Source organism: Musa acuminata, chromosome BXJ3-6, assembly GCF_036884655.1.
Source record: "Musa acuminata AAA Group cultivar baxijiao chromosome BXJ3-6, Cavendish_Baxijiao_AAA, whole genome shotgun sequence".
In the NCBI taxonomy this organism is placed as follows: domain Eukaryota; kingdom Viridiplantae; phylum Streptophyta; class Magnoliopsida; order Zingiberales; family Musaceae; genus Musa; species Musa acuminata.
In genome coordinates, this window is record NC_088354.1 from 37,351,291 (window position 1) to 37,364,794 (window position 13,504).

General features: G+C 32.9%; 1 long non-coding RNA gene across 1 annotated transcript; it reads left to right on the plus strand.

The window, feature by feature from the left end:
* Nucleotides 1-53: 53 nt before the first annotated feature.
* On the plus strand, nt 54-3,514 carry LOC135639680 (uncharacterized). The gene is made up of 2 exons (XR_010497004.1): nt 54-277; nt 3,247-3,514. It is a non-coding gene; the product is annotated as an uncharacterized LOC135639680 (long non-coding RNA).
* Nucleotides 3,515-13,504: the final 9,990 nt, after the last annotated feature.

Here is a 13,504-nt window from a genome sequence, read left to right on the forward strand (position 1 = left end):
TCGGCTCGGTTCACGTGGAAGTGACTTTAAACCGGTTCGTTTGAGTCGATCAGACCTAACCAGGTTCACTCCTGACGACCGGTCATCGCGACTTTTCCGAAGCTCCAAGCTTGTCGACTCCAGCAAAGCCCCAACCTTCTCAACTCCGCCAAAGCCCTAGGCTTCTCGCGTGCGCGTTCCTCAATTTTGCCACGTTCTCGTCTCCCTTACACTCGAAGAGTCGTCGGGGCTTCGCCAAAGCCCTAACATTCAGCATTTTTCTTCGTGCCTGTGAAAGGTATGTTGTGTCTAAATATATTTCATTTAAAAGGTTTGATTACAGATCCATTTGGTCATAGATCCCATCTTTTTAGTTGCTGCAAGTTAAAACTATTATATGAATGTTGATTGTATTGATATTATTTCCAAGCCTCGCTTCCCAGTAGAACAAAGGTTTTGCATGTTCGAATTGCTACCTGTGGTCTTATAACTTTGAAGCTCCATTATTTCCGTCCATAATATTGGCACTGGGACTAGAGTTAGTTGGATTTGGAGTTTGAGCAAACTAAATATATTTTAGGCTGCGAGTCACTGAGATCATATTATCGAGCATTTTATATTTATTTTCTGATGGAAAATGCATTCTTTACTGCACAATTTGATATAGACCCAATAAAATTTCTGATGAGAAATGAATTTTGTTAATTTTAAGAATTTTATAATTCTTTAAATTGGTAAAATATGTTGATTTCAACCCATATATTCTAATAAATTATTGAGGTTATAAGTTCCTTGTATGAATTATATTCATATGTGAGTTTTATGTTAATTAGTGTTTCATGTATGATTGATAGCTCATGCTTATTGTACGCATAGAAAGGACAGAAAGGAGAAAAAAAGAGAATTAAACATAAGTAGGTTCTTAGCTACTTTGTCAGCAAATTAGCCCCTATTGAATGGGACTATACTGATTTTGCCCCAAATGAGAACTTAGTGTAATCTCATTCGTTTGATAATTTTCTATAAATATATAGGAGGGTTGTTTGACCTTTAAAATATAAAATACTGCCCAATTTAGCATAATTTCAGCTTATAATTTGCTGAAATTATCTTAAAACACCATTTAAAGATTCAGAAAATTCTCAAATATCATTTTAGAACTATTTTTCTGGAATTTCATATCATTTTAGATATTTTTTACTTCAAATGACTTGAGATACATGACTAGTAAGAGGGCTTAGACACATTCTTAATATGGGCCAAATTTATAACCTTATTCAGAATAAATGTAACTCAACCTTAAAAGGATTTTTCATGCGAATTGACTCTAAAACTTTCGATAAATTTTACATAAGAGTTTTTTAACCTTCAAATCCATGGAATTAGGGGCTAAATGATAAAAGACCCAATTTGGCAAAATTTCCATTTTGAATATGTCGAAAACATTGTAAAATGTATCTATGACTAAAATTTTTTTTCAAAACTCTTAGACCTCAATTGACAACTAAATTCCTAGAATTTTAGTCCATCTTAGGTATTTTTTGGCTTCAAATGATAGTAGCTTCACTAGTTTTTTTTTTTAAATGATGTTACCTTGATTCTCGGTAGGCACAATAATCAGTGTAACTCAACGGTCAAAAAGTTTCTTTTTTTAATCAAAATTCCTTCCAAACTTTCTAAAAATATATGAAAGGCTTTTTTGACATTCAAATCAATGAAATTATAGGCTAAATGATAAAAGATCCTGTCACAATTTCATCTTACAATATGCTGACTTCTTCAAAATATCATTTTAAGGTTTAAAATAATTCTCAAAACTCTTAAATCTCATTTTGGAACCAACTTCCTAAACTTTTATATCTTTTTAAGGTATTTCTTTGCTTCAAATGACCCAAATTACGTGGATTTTAAAAGAGGTTATTCCGATTCTTAAGAGGGGCAAATACCAGTGTGACCTTATTCAAAATTAATGTAGTCCAACCTGTTTATTTAATTTTATTTTTAAATGAACTAAATTATAATGATTTTGAATATACATTTAATAACTTCAATTAAAGTAAAATCAATGAAACTCGAGTTTCTCTTATCCAGATTCATTCTAAATCTTTTTATTAATATATATAAGGGTTTTTTTACCTTGAAATCCATTAAATTAGGGGTTAAATAATAAAAGACCCTTAATTTTGCATAATTTCATCTTTTAATGTGCTGAAATCACTGTAAAATGCAATCTATTATTCAATTTTTTTTAACTCTTAAATCTAGATTCCTAAGGGTTCACACTATAGGTATTTTTGGCATCAAATGACCTTAGTTATATTGGTTTTGAATTGAGTCACACTTATTCTCAATGTATGCTGAAATTATTATAACCCCATTAAGAAACAATTTAATTCAATGTTGAGGAGTTTTTTTTTATCCCAAATTCATTCTAAAGCTTTCTAAAAATGGATTATTTGGCCTAAAAATCTATGAAATTTGGGGTTAAATGATAAAATCCACCCAATGTAGCACAATTTCAACTAATTTTGCATTGAAATCACCTTAAAAATTTACAAAAATCATTTAAGCTTTTAATTTAACAGTAATATTCTCATGATTCCAGTGCAACCGCATACGCCTCTCCTTATCCACTGAATCATATACATGCAAAACATTCTGCCCTTATAATAAAGTCTGATTGACATCCTTTTGCATGTGTATGGCAAAGGAGTATAGCATGGATTAATCAAACAGTAATGTCGATAGTTGAGGCACCAACAAAGATTTTGATGACTTAGGTAAACAAAATTAATTTGTTAAATATAAATAAGGAAAAGGAAATTTTGAGGTTTAATTACAGCGTTTCAGAAACTTACTACTAGTATCTTTGTCTCTACTGCTACCTGATGAAGTCTTGTTAAGAACATGCTCCATAACCACTGAGTCAGGTATTAGATACTTTTGATAGACTTCAGAAGAACAAACAAAAGGGAAGAAGAGGATGAAGGGCACAATAAAAACATAGAACAAGAATCTTCCAAACGCCCGAACCATGGTCTGCATTTCTGCCTACCAAAAATCTTAACAAGTGGTACTTCTGCATCATGTTGGACCGCATTTGTCTTTGTTTGTTTGAGTTTAATCTTATGTCTGTTTATTTTATTTTTCTGAGACTTGCGTGCTATAAATGTGTTCGATTCAGCATAGCTCACTGGCTCATTTCCTTCTAATTTCTCTTCTTCTTTATGGTTGTGATAGAATCAACTAATGGTGTTACAGCTTTAGGTTCCTGATTGAATTGTGATCAGCCGAAGCTATTCTCTTAGCAGCTTATCCTTTGAGTTGAGCTTTGGGGATTCAAGAGATGTAGTATAGTAAATTGTAGCTTGATTTCTATAATTACTTGGTGAGATGAGATTTCTATAATGTAAGATGAGATTTATTGATGCCATTTAATCTTGCATCAAATGGATTACAAATGTGTAGAATGTACAGAATGGTGCTACTCTTTGTTACATTCTTAACTATATATCTCTGCATTAAGTTGCACTCATGTAGCCTTTGTTTCTAATAATCCACAGTTAAAAGTTTTGATGCAAGTGTTAGTAGCAGAATCAACAAATGGGTCCATCATTATCAAAATCTAGATTCAACATATAGGAGGGAATGGAGTGAAAAGGAATGATAGCAATGAGTATTGCAACTCAAGCATACTGATTAGATGTGGGTTGTGGACAATTAGACATGACATGGGTTTGGCAACAATGGAGTTGGTCGCATCATAAAATTATGCACAATGGACACATCATAAAATTCAAAATGGTTGGTCCAATTTAAAGGAAAAAAGCCATAAGGCAAATGATTATAAACAAAAACGACATAAGGCAAGAATTTATACTTAAAACAAAAAAAAGGTGTGCTAAGTTTTTTTTTATATATATAAACACATTAAATGAGTGAAAATTGAAGAGGATTATCTCACATTTTGCCATGTTAGAACTTCCTCTAAAAGGTTCAACCTAAGAGCTTAAATGCCTTAATTTTATATCTTATTGTAAAGAATCTAAATCATGAGTATGAAATTGTTTTCTGAAAACAAGGAAAAGAAGTATCTATTTAAGATATGATTCAAAACAAGGTCTGAGGGTAGTTCACTGCAAGAAGTACCTTTCCAAATATTACAATCACCTATTAAGAAACATGAGTCTAAAGATTAACATGGATTGCTCAAAAATATCTGAAATAATGTCTTTGTGAAACCAAGGCACCTTCGTGAGACTCCTTCCTATCTGGCAAACTTAAGAGTTCAGACCCTCCAAGATGGTGCCATCTTTTGCTTGAATGGAGGATGAAGCTCTGTTGCTACTGCAACCAGCAACCTCAGTATTGCCCTGCATACCCTTGATCGAGAGGTCAAAGTCCAGAATACTCACAATTATTAGAACGATAAGATCCATCACTGTCTAAAGTAAAAGCCACCTAAAATCTAATTAAAATTACAGTATGAATGTTACAGGAAGCTCCCCTCCGATTGTACAACTGTGCTTAAAATTTTAGATATTTGTTCGATCATAGTGTTTCGAATACATTTACAAAGGTTTAGGATTCAAAACGGATCTTTAAAATTTATACCTAAAACTTAGTTTGATGGTCTTGTATCAAATTCATTTACTAAAGAACGAAAGTTGATAGTATATCAAAATCACTTATTAAATGTTTGATAATCAAAATTGAAAGCATATAAGATTTTCTTAACTATATGAGGATATCTCTCTACTCTGTTGAGGAAAATCTTTTATTTAGAGAAATCATCCCTCCTAACTTGTATAAATAGGAGAGCGACATGTGACCTTTAGTAATTACTTTTCTATCTCTTTTCTAACAGAAATCCTTATTTGATAAATTTTATATATAAAATATTAATTTCATGATGATTTACTAGATTCATTTGCTAAAATTTGAAGCCTTAAATATCATCCCACATATTTTACACCAAAAGTTTTGGTTTAATCGTGGTGTGCTAGACCGAAAGTTCAAAACTTCATATGATAATCTATACCTAAAATATCAATCTCCTAGTGGTATGCTATATTTACTAAGTTTGAGAATTCTAAATCTTCATTCGATATATTTTAAATTTAAAATGATAGATTGATGATAATGATAAATTTATACTTAACATATTAGTCTAGCAACAATGTGTCAAACTTACAAATTTCATCCGATAAATGTTACACATAAAATATTGATTTGATGATGATATGTTAGAGTCATGTATTAAAAGTTAAGGGTTCGAAGTCTCCTCAAATAAATTTTACATCTAAAATGATAATTCCGTAGAAGAGTACGTGGACAAGGTTGAGAGTTTAAAATCTTGTCCAACAAATTTTTTATATAAAATATTAATTTAATGATGATATTGTAAACCCATTTATCAAAGCTTTTGGATTCAGAACCTCATTCAATTGCACCTAACATTGGTTCAATGGCGATTTATTAGATCCACATATGAACTTGCCAAGTGCCAAACCTCAATGGACAAGTCTTATATCAAAAATAATAGTTCGATGGTGGTGTTCAAGATTCACTTACGAAAGATTGAAGGTTTGACATCTCATTCAATAATTATTAAAAGAAATTATTTACTTCAAAAAGTAAGGTAGCACAAAGAAAATGGTAGGAACATAATTTCAAAATAACATATCCAATTAAGATATAACAACAAAATTAAATGAAAACATCAAGAAAAGGAACGTCCTAAGTAAAATTTCACTCTTCATATGCATTTTATTAAGATCCTTATCCCAGCAACAACTGGGATTATCGCTCTTGTCATCATAATTACTGAGCCTTAGCAAAGTCTCTTGGTATTCCAGAATCAAAAATAGTATAGGCAAATAAAAATATATTTATAACTTGGAAATGAGCTTGAGGTCTCTATTTATTAGAGCCTAATGGGCACCTCTTTGTCTATCTGGCTGTACTTGAAGGCCCAACAGATACAATGAAAAGAGCAAGAAAATGTTAAAGCCCAACAGATTCGACTATTGAGCCATTTAAAATGTTAAAAGAAAATTAGGTAAAACACTGACAGAATCTAATGGGTTTATGGAAGAGAGTTACTGAAAAGCGAAGAAAGAAAAAGAATGAAATCATTACTAATCATAGGAGTTGATGGAGTCGTTGCAAAAAGGCTTCCCCCGTCAGTCAATCATAGGGCGACACCGGACAAGAAATTAATGCAACCTCTACATCGATCGTTCATGGCCATGCACCCTAGTTTTGTAACCTCTAAGAGCCATAAGCATTGACTTTTTGTGCTCTTGGATTTTACTCCTTATTGACTATCATCTCACTAAGCAATGGAGAACACCTATGACTTGTATAAATGCACTTTGTACAAGGATGCATTTTCTCTGTCTCATCTGAGCAATGGAGAGAACACCTTCAGAGAGTAATTCTATCAAAAGGTTATCCAATTTTGCAACACATAATACAGGGAAGAGACTCTCTTCTACCTGCAATTCCAGCATCGATAATTTAGTTTATCTTCACACATCAATCATCTCTTGTGTTGGCATCGAAGAAAAGAAAAATGTTATCCTCAAGATCTACATTTCTGAATTCCTTCTCTACATGACCTGTAGCACTTGTGCATTAAATTGAAAGTGGAGGGGAAGCTACACCTACCCAAAGACGAAGCAAGAGAAATGCAACCTCTAAAGGAGATCAAATTCTAATTACATAGGTATCTTCTTCTTCTTCTTCTTCTTCTTCTTGTATCAGTATATCGTCTGTATGCAATTTCTTCAGAGATTTTTATTCACGGTAGCCAACATTCAGAATCAACTGCACTCACTCGATCCATAAGAACACATTCTGAGATAAGAACAATCCATGCACAAGGTAAAGGAAAAAAAATGACAATTTTATTTTGGCTTAAATTAGATACGTTACGAGAACAACACACAGATATATATGCAGTCAATAATCAAGAAGAGATAGAAAATACGGGAACATGACGATCTCAAATAAATAAACGGAAAGGAAGGGCATGAAATTGTTTGACCAAAGGCAAAAGGCATCTGTCTCGCCTCCGCATTCTTACTGCTGCCTCATTACGGTCTGTGAAGTGCGCACTCGCATTCGCCCTCCGCGTCTTGCACCCTTCGGTGAAAGCTTCGGTGACATCCACATGCTGCGCACTTCAACGCCCCCGGCGTCCCCTCTTCTCCGTCGGCAATGAACTCGCAGCAGCCGTCGATGGCGTATCCTCCGACGCTCGCCGCATGGTTCTTTCGGCACTCCGCATACTTCACACACTTTCTCCTAGAGAATTCTGCCCGGCCGCCATGGATGCGCACCACCGGTTCGTATCTTCGCAATACTAGGAGGTGCCTCTTCATGTCAAGTTCCGTCAAGCTCAGATAACTTTCCGATCGAGTGGTTTTGTTTTCTGCTCCAACTAGGGCAGCTGCATACTCATGAACAAGGCTGTGATGCCGCTTTCTTTCTACTTGGAAGCTAGAAGAAGCTGAGCTTTGTAGATTTGTTCCAGTGGACAGATCTCCTTACCTACCTTGAATATATATATACACATATATAATCCCAATTTCTTTTCCTCCTAAGCCTAATGCTTCCAACTCTTGGGGTAAGGTGCACATGACCTTCATTCATGGCCATGGTTGAGCATAAGACCGAAGGGGTCGGCAGAATTGATGGTCCAACCAATTCCACCTCATCCGGGCGAAAGGAAACAATTCTTGGACCATCAGGGAAAACCCCTACACAGGTAGGGAGACACCTTTTGAACGCCCCCACTTTGATTGGTCGTGCAAAGGCATGAACAGCTAAGGATATGCTATTAAGGCCGAGGCTTCGAAAGAAGGCTTAGCAACGACGGCTGTCTGGAGACGTAAATATGCAGCCCCACGTTCCTTTCTCTTCATCATTTATTTTGTCTTTTCAGCCCAACGTTTAGTCTGGAGATGCGTGTGTGGCGTTCGGATCCATTCAAGCCACCAACTGGTTTTGTAGGGAACATTTAGTTTGGTTTACCTTCCCGCACACAGTCCTGCCCATGTTATTTGCTGGGTGACGCTTATATGTTATCTAGAGCATTACTTCCAAGACAGGTAACTCGATGTTCCAAGTTCCGCTGTTGCTAGGATCGAATCAGTGGTAACCCACGACTGACATGCACAGTACAGTTCATCAAGTCGCCTGGCTCTCCATATTTCACACTTGGTATGCATGTACGTACGTTACAGAAGCTCGATATGATAGGGTGAACGACCGAACGTCGTCAGCTGAGATCACAAGGTAAGAAGAAAGCCGCATCGTGGTAAGGAAGTGGCTATTAAATTGGGTGATGAGATGCCCAACTGGTGATAGCTGGTGAGATTGGGACAGCGTCGAATTATGGCCGGCCTACCAGAAAACGCACTATGAGGCCAATCATGAAAGGAGCTGCAAAAACTGTTCAAACCATGCACATGTTCTTGGAATTCAAAAGCAAGGGGAATGGCTGGGCAGCTGCTGTGGCACTCCTTTATCTAAGAGGTGTCATCGGGTCTTGTATTGTCTAGTCTTGGACGGATACTGAGGCTGACATGAGGAAAGCAGAGTTTGGAGAAGGACGAAGGAAGAAGAAGCTAGAAAGCCTTTGCTTGCTTGCTTGCCGAAAGAGGCCATCAGAATAGATTAGTCTTTATCCCATGCTTAGACTTGCTCTTTTCCGTCTACGCTGCACCTGCTGCTGCCGGCGAGTTATTTGTTCTTTTGAACAGTTGCAGTCGTTCTTCCTTGGCGTATTAATTTGAGTTGTGTGTGCTAATGTTGGAACATATGCTAAAGTTTATGGATTTACTGAACAAAAGGACCAAATGCAACGACTGAACCCCACACAGCATACCGAAAAGGGCTTCTTAGTTGTGCTATAATGCAAATTAATTGGATTATAATGAGCTACGATCGACTTGCGATGCACACGAGAAAGGCAATCACTAAGTTCCAATTATAAATATTTTTTTTTACGAAAGATAAATAGTACAGACGAGATTCGAACTTACGATCTTACGATAAATCTAAGTTGACTAATATATTCGTAAGCAAACTCTAATATTTGGATGTCTTCCTACCCATTTCATTTGTTGGGATCACTAAGATGAGGATGAATCTTTTTTGTAAATAAAATAATCGATCATATGTCAATAAAGATAAGAGAGAGAAAAGAGAAATGTAAGCACTATAATTGTGATTCTTGATAATTTGATGTCATCAAATCATCTTTCTTCAAGAATCTTAAACTCTTCGATTGTAATTTGATATACTTCACTATTCACAAACTCAAAAAAAAAAAAAAGATTTTATAACTCAAAAAAGAGATCAAACCCAATATAATGTGTCTTATGCGGTCTGCAGTTAATAAGTGATACCACCACAATCTTGGAAGTTGTGAGGCCGAAATCAACCATAATCAACCTTCAACAAGTTTCAATATTTCGACCCAATTTTAGTATGCAGCCTAATTATAGCTTCTTCCTTCACAATCTCGTTTGTCGATTTATCTGCACTTCTTTTAAATCTTTAAATGAGTCAAGATAGTTTTTTTCTTAAGAAAAAGAAAATCAACTCAATTTATCTCATATTTACTCAACAAAAGGATTAGACCAAGAAACTCAATAATTTAATTATTCATCGTCAAATTACCAAGTCAATAGGTAGTAGTAACATTTCCAGTTTACTGAATGTCCAATCATGATGTTTGAGATCTCATGTCTTCCAAAGAGCTACAACTTCTCCTTATGATTGATTCTTCAAGATAGCCACAACAAGTTCTTTTGAACAGCACTGATTTTTCGTGCACGATTGAAACTCTTTCTACATGAAAAGTTCAAATCAGCACGTCTCAAAACTTAGTACTTCTCCTATTTCCAATATTCTTTACATATGTAGTTCAATGAACATGCATTAATATTTCACATATCTTCTATATCTAATATTCTCTTTGGGGTAGCTTAAGTCCAATGTCCTGATGTCCTTATATATTTTTTATGTCTAACTCGACACATCGTATGTCTTTATATAGTTCTTGTGTCCAATACACTTAGGAGAGATTGCATTTCTTGATATGAATTCTTATTATACATCAAAATTGTGTTTTCAAAAGGAACTAACCAAAGTTCACATCACCTATAAGAAAAAATATAAAGAAAAAAATAAATAATAAGTTATATTTAACCAAATATAACCATTCCATATTGTAATAGAATTTGTTATAAATTTAATTAATGTTAAACTATTTAACTAGTGGTAGATAAACACTGATCTCAGTATATGTATGTTAAATTTATAATTCATCCACTCTTAATATCATTATGATCTTAACAAATAATTAGTATCCATTATGATTCTCTTGAAATTAGGATTAATATCCTACAGAAAATATCATTTTCTATCTAGAGGTAGAGGAAGAAAAAAGAGAGGAATAAAAAAGCTTACCCAAGAAAGAAAAGAAGTTTATATCTCAAATAGAAAAGAAAAAAAAAACATTCAAGATAATATAGGATGAACGATCAATCAAATAAGATAACTATACTTTTAATGGTCTTCAAGAGTGATTGCTATCAAATTTCCTTACCCATGAAGTCTTTCATGAATCAGAAAAAAAAATAGAAATTATGGTTAACTAATAAAATATTGTGTCACATAAAAATAATCTTGATACTTAAGTGTTGATCATGATGAACTAATATTAGAGCATGGTAAGTGTAGATCCTCATCGTACAGTATGTTAAAGAACTATAAAGGAGCTAAAAGTATCTCATCTTGAATTTGAATTTAAGAAAGAATTACATCAAAATTCATCGTAAATAAATATCTACTTGATATAATTGCAAGGTTAGAAGACTCAACTAACTTGATGAATTAATAAACTCACTTAGAAAGGAAAATAAATTTGTGCTACAAACATTAAAAATTTAAAATAAAGAGAGAATTGGTTTTACAAGATAACTCTTTTTCATCGGATAATAAAATTTGTGAATGAATTGATTTTACACTCACTCACCTTTTACCTAAAGAAGTGTGTTTTTTGGGGTAAAAATGATCACTATGCTTGTTCTTCTTAAGAATGTTGATTTGAATGCAAAATTTGTTTTTGATTCCAAAGTAGCCATCCTAGATTTAAAATTAAATGACATGAAATGTAATTTTTTTTATTTTATAAATAGATTTAAAGTGTAATGTATTTTTATTTATAAAATAGATTTTTATTTTATAAATAGATTTAAAGCAAAATTGCATACATATATTTTTTGTTTGCTTCCAGCTTGTTAAACAACGTGGTTGTATTTCCAGCTAGTTAAAGAACATGGTTGTATGACCTTTGATGACAATAGTAAAATAATATTTTGTCACATTGACATTGATAATAATTCATGGCTTTTATTGATGTTTCACTTGTTGAAGAATAAAAATATAATTTTTTTTATCAAATTTGTAGACAAATTGAAAGTGAAAAGATTTTTAAAATGATTCACATTAAAAGTGGTCATGGATATTAACTAACTTGATGTTGTTATTTTTGAAATTTTTTTATAATGAAAAATGAATATGCTAGAACAAACTTAACTCCAAGGAGATCCCAAAATGTTTGGAAATATATTTATATTTTAATATATAATTAAAAAATATTTAAAGAAATATATAGTTGTAGAATACTGAGTGCTTGGTAAATAATAGATAAGAATTATATTTTAAATATGTATTGACATAAATGTTGTACCCTTCTAATGTTTTTTAACATTTATTCAAAAATAAATACATATATATTGGTTGAAATTAATAAGTAAATAATAATCTTATAAATTTTTTGTATGATCTAAATATATACCATGAGGTAGGAACATTTTCAATATAATACCATGAGGTAGGAAATGCTAATAATACCATGAGGTAGGAACATTTTCAATATAATATCCAAATTAGATATGATTTTTTAAAAAATTTACTAAATATTAATTTATATTTGACATATGCATTCGGTCCTCAATGCAAATGTGTTCCTAAATGTATCTTATGTCTCCTCGTCAAAGATGATTAATCTATGTTAAATGATATTAATATATTTTAAGATCTAATTATTATTATAAAAATAGGGATATCCTAAGTTCATGAATATATTTTCAACTCGAATAGTCTAATGTTAACTACAGTTAGTTAGGAGGTTAATGCGAGGGATATGACATATATAATCTTAATATAAATTTATAAGGACAAAGATGCGGTTTCTAACTCTAAAAGAATAGAGATGTAGAATCATTTTCCTTTTAATCGATATAATAATCGATAATATTATATTTATATTTTTTTCACGTTTTAATCTTTTTATATTTTTATTGATTATTATTTTTCAGTTTCTTGGGACTCTTCTTCGCTGTGGTTATCATCGACATGACCACCGATCGAACGGTGAGATTTACGTCGATCATATAAGTCATCACGTACTTTTGGTCCTACGATTTCCCGTAGTCACTTAGCTATAGAATGCTTTGGAAGACACACCATCTTCTGCCAATGTGTCGCTTATCGACCACATGAAGCCAATAAACTATATCATCTATAATGATTCTTAGAATGCAATTTAAATTTGATTAGGATTAGATTATAATTCAAATTTTGAGTTGGATTAAAAGCGTATGCTCGATTAGAAGTAGAAGAATATTAATTTAGGCTTAGAAACAGGACCTTATGCTCGTGATTAAACACGAGAATAGAGAGGAGAGAGGAAGCAATCGTCTCAAACGGAGACATGAGGGATGATGTAGACGTGATAGAAAGAGGCAACACCTGATTGAATTAAGCTTTTGAGTAATAAAGGTCTCTCATCTTCGTCTCTCCTATTTTTATTTTGTACATTCGAAATCTAACAATACTGAGTTAATAAACACTTAGTAAGCGTCATATAGCTCACTGTCTCGATAACATAGTGTAACTGTTACTCCGAGAAAGAATACATATTAGATAATAATATTAATTAATAGAGAATAATATTCTACCAACCATCCAACCATTAATTATATGATACTATCTCTCACCTAAAATTATCATTCTCAATATGGCTATGAGAGAGGAATGGTCTTTAACTCCTTATAGGACCAATTAATTGTTCTATGTTAAACGTTTAGATCCTCATCGTAAATGATTTTTATATCCAAAATAGAGGTGGCATGTATACTGTGATTAACTCAAAAGTAAAATCTTGAGATCAAATTCTACCTTACACATGTTTTCCCATCATAATCAATAATATATTTTCTTGATGATGGTCCACAAAAATGCTGATAAGTTTAAAAGCAAGCCTGAGGATTGATTGCCTATTGCACAACAGGTTATAATGGAAATGGATCTTTAACTAAAACCTTGTTTCTCACATCATATATTATTCTTGCATCATATATATGGAATGGACATTATTGTTAGTAAACACTAGAATGATGACCTCAAAGACAAATGTAGATGAGCAAGGAAGAAAACAGGC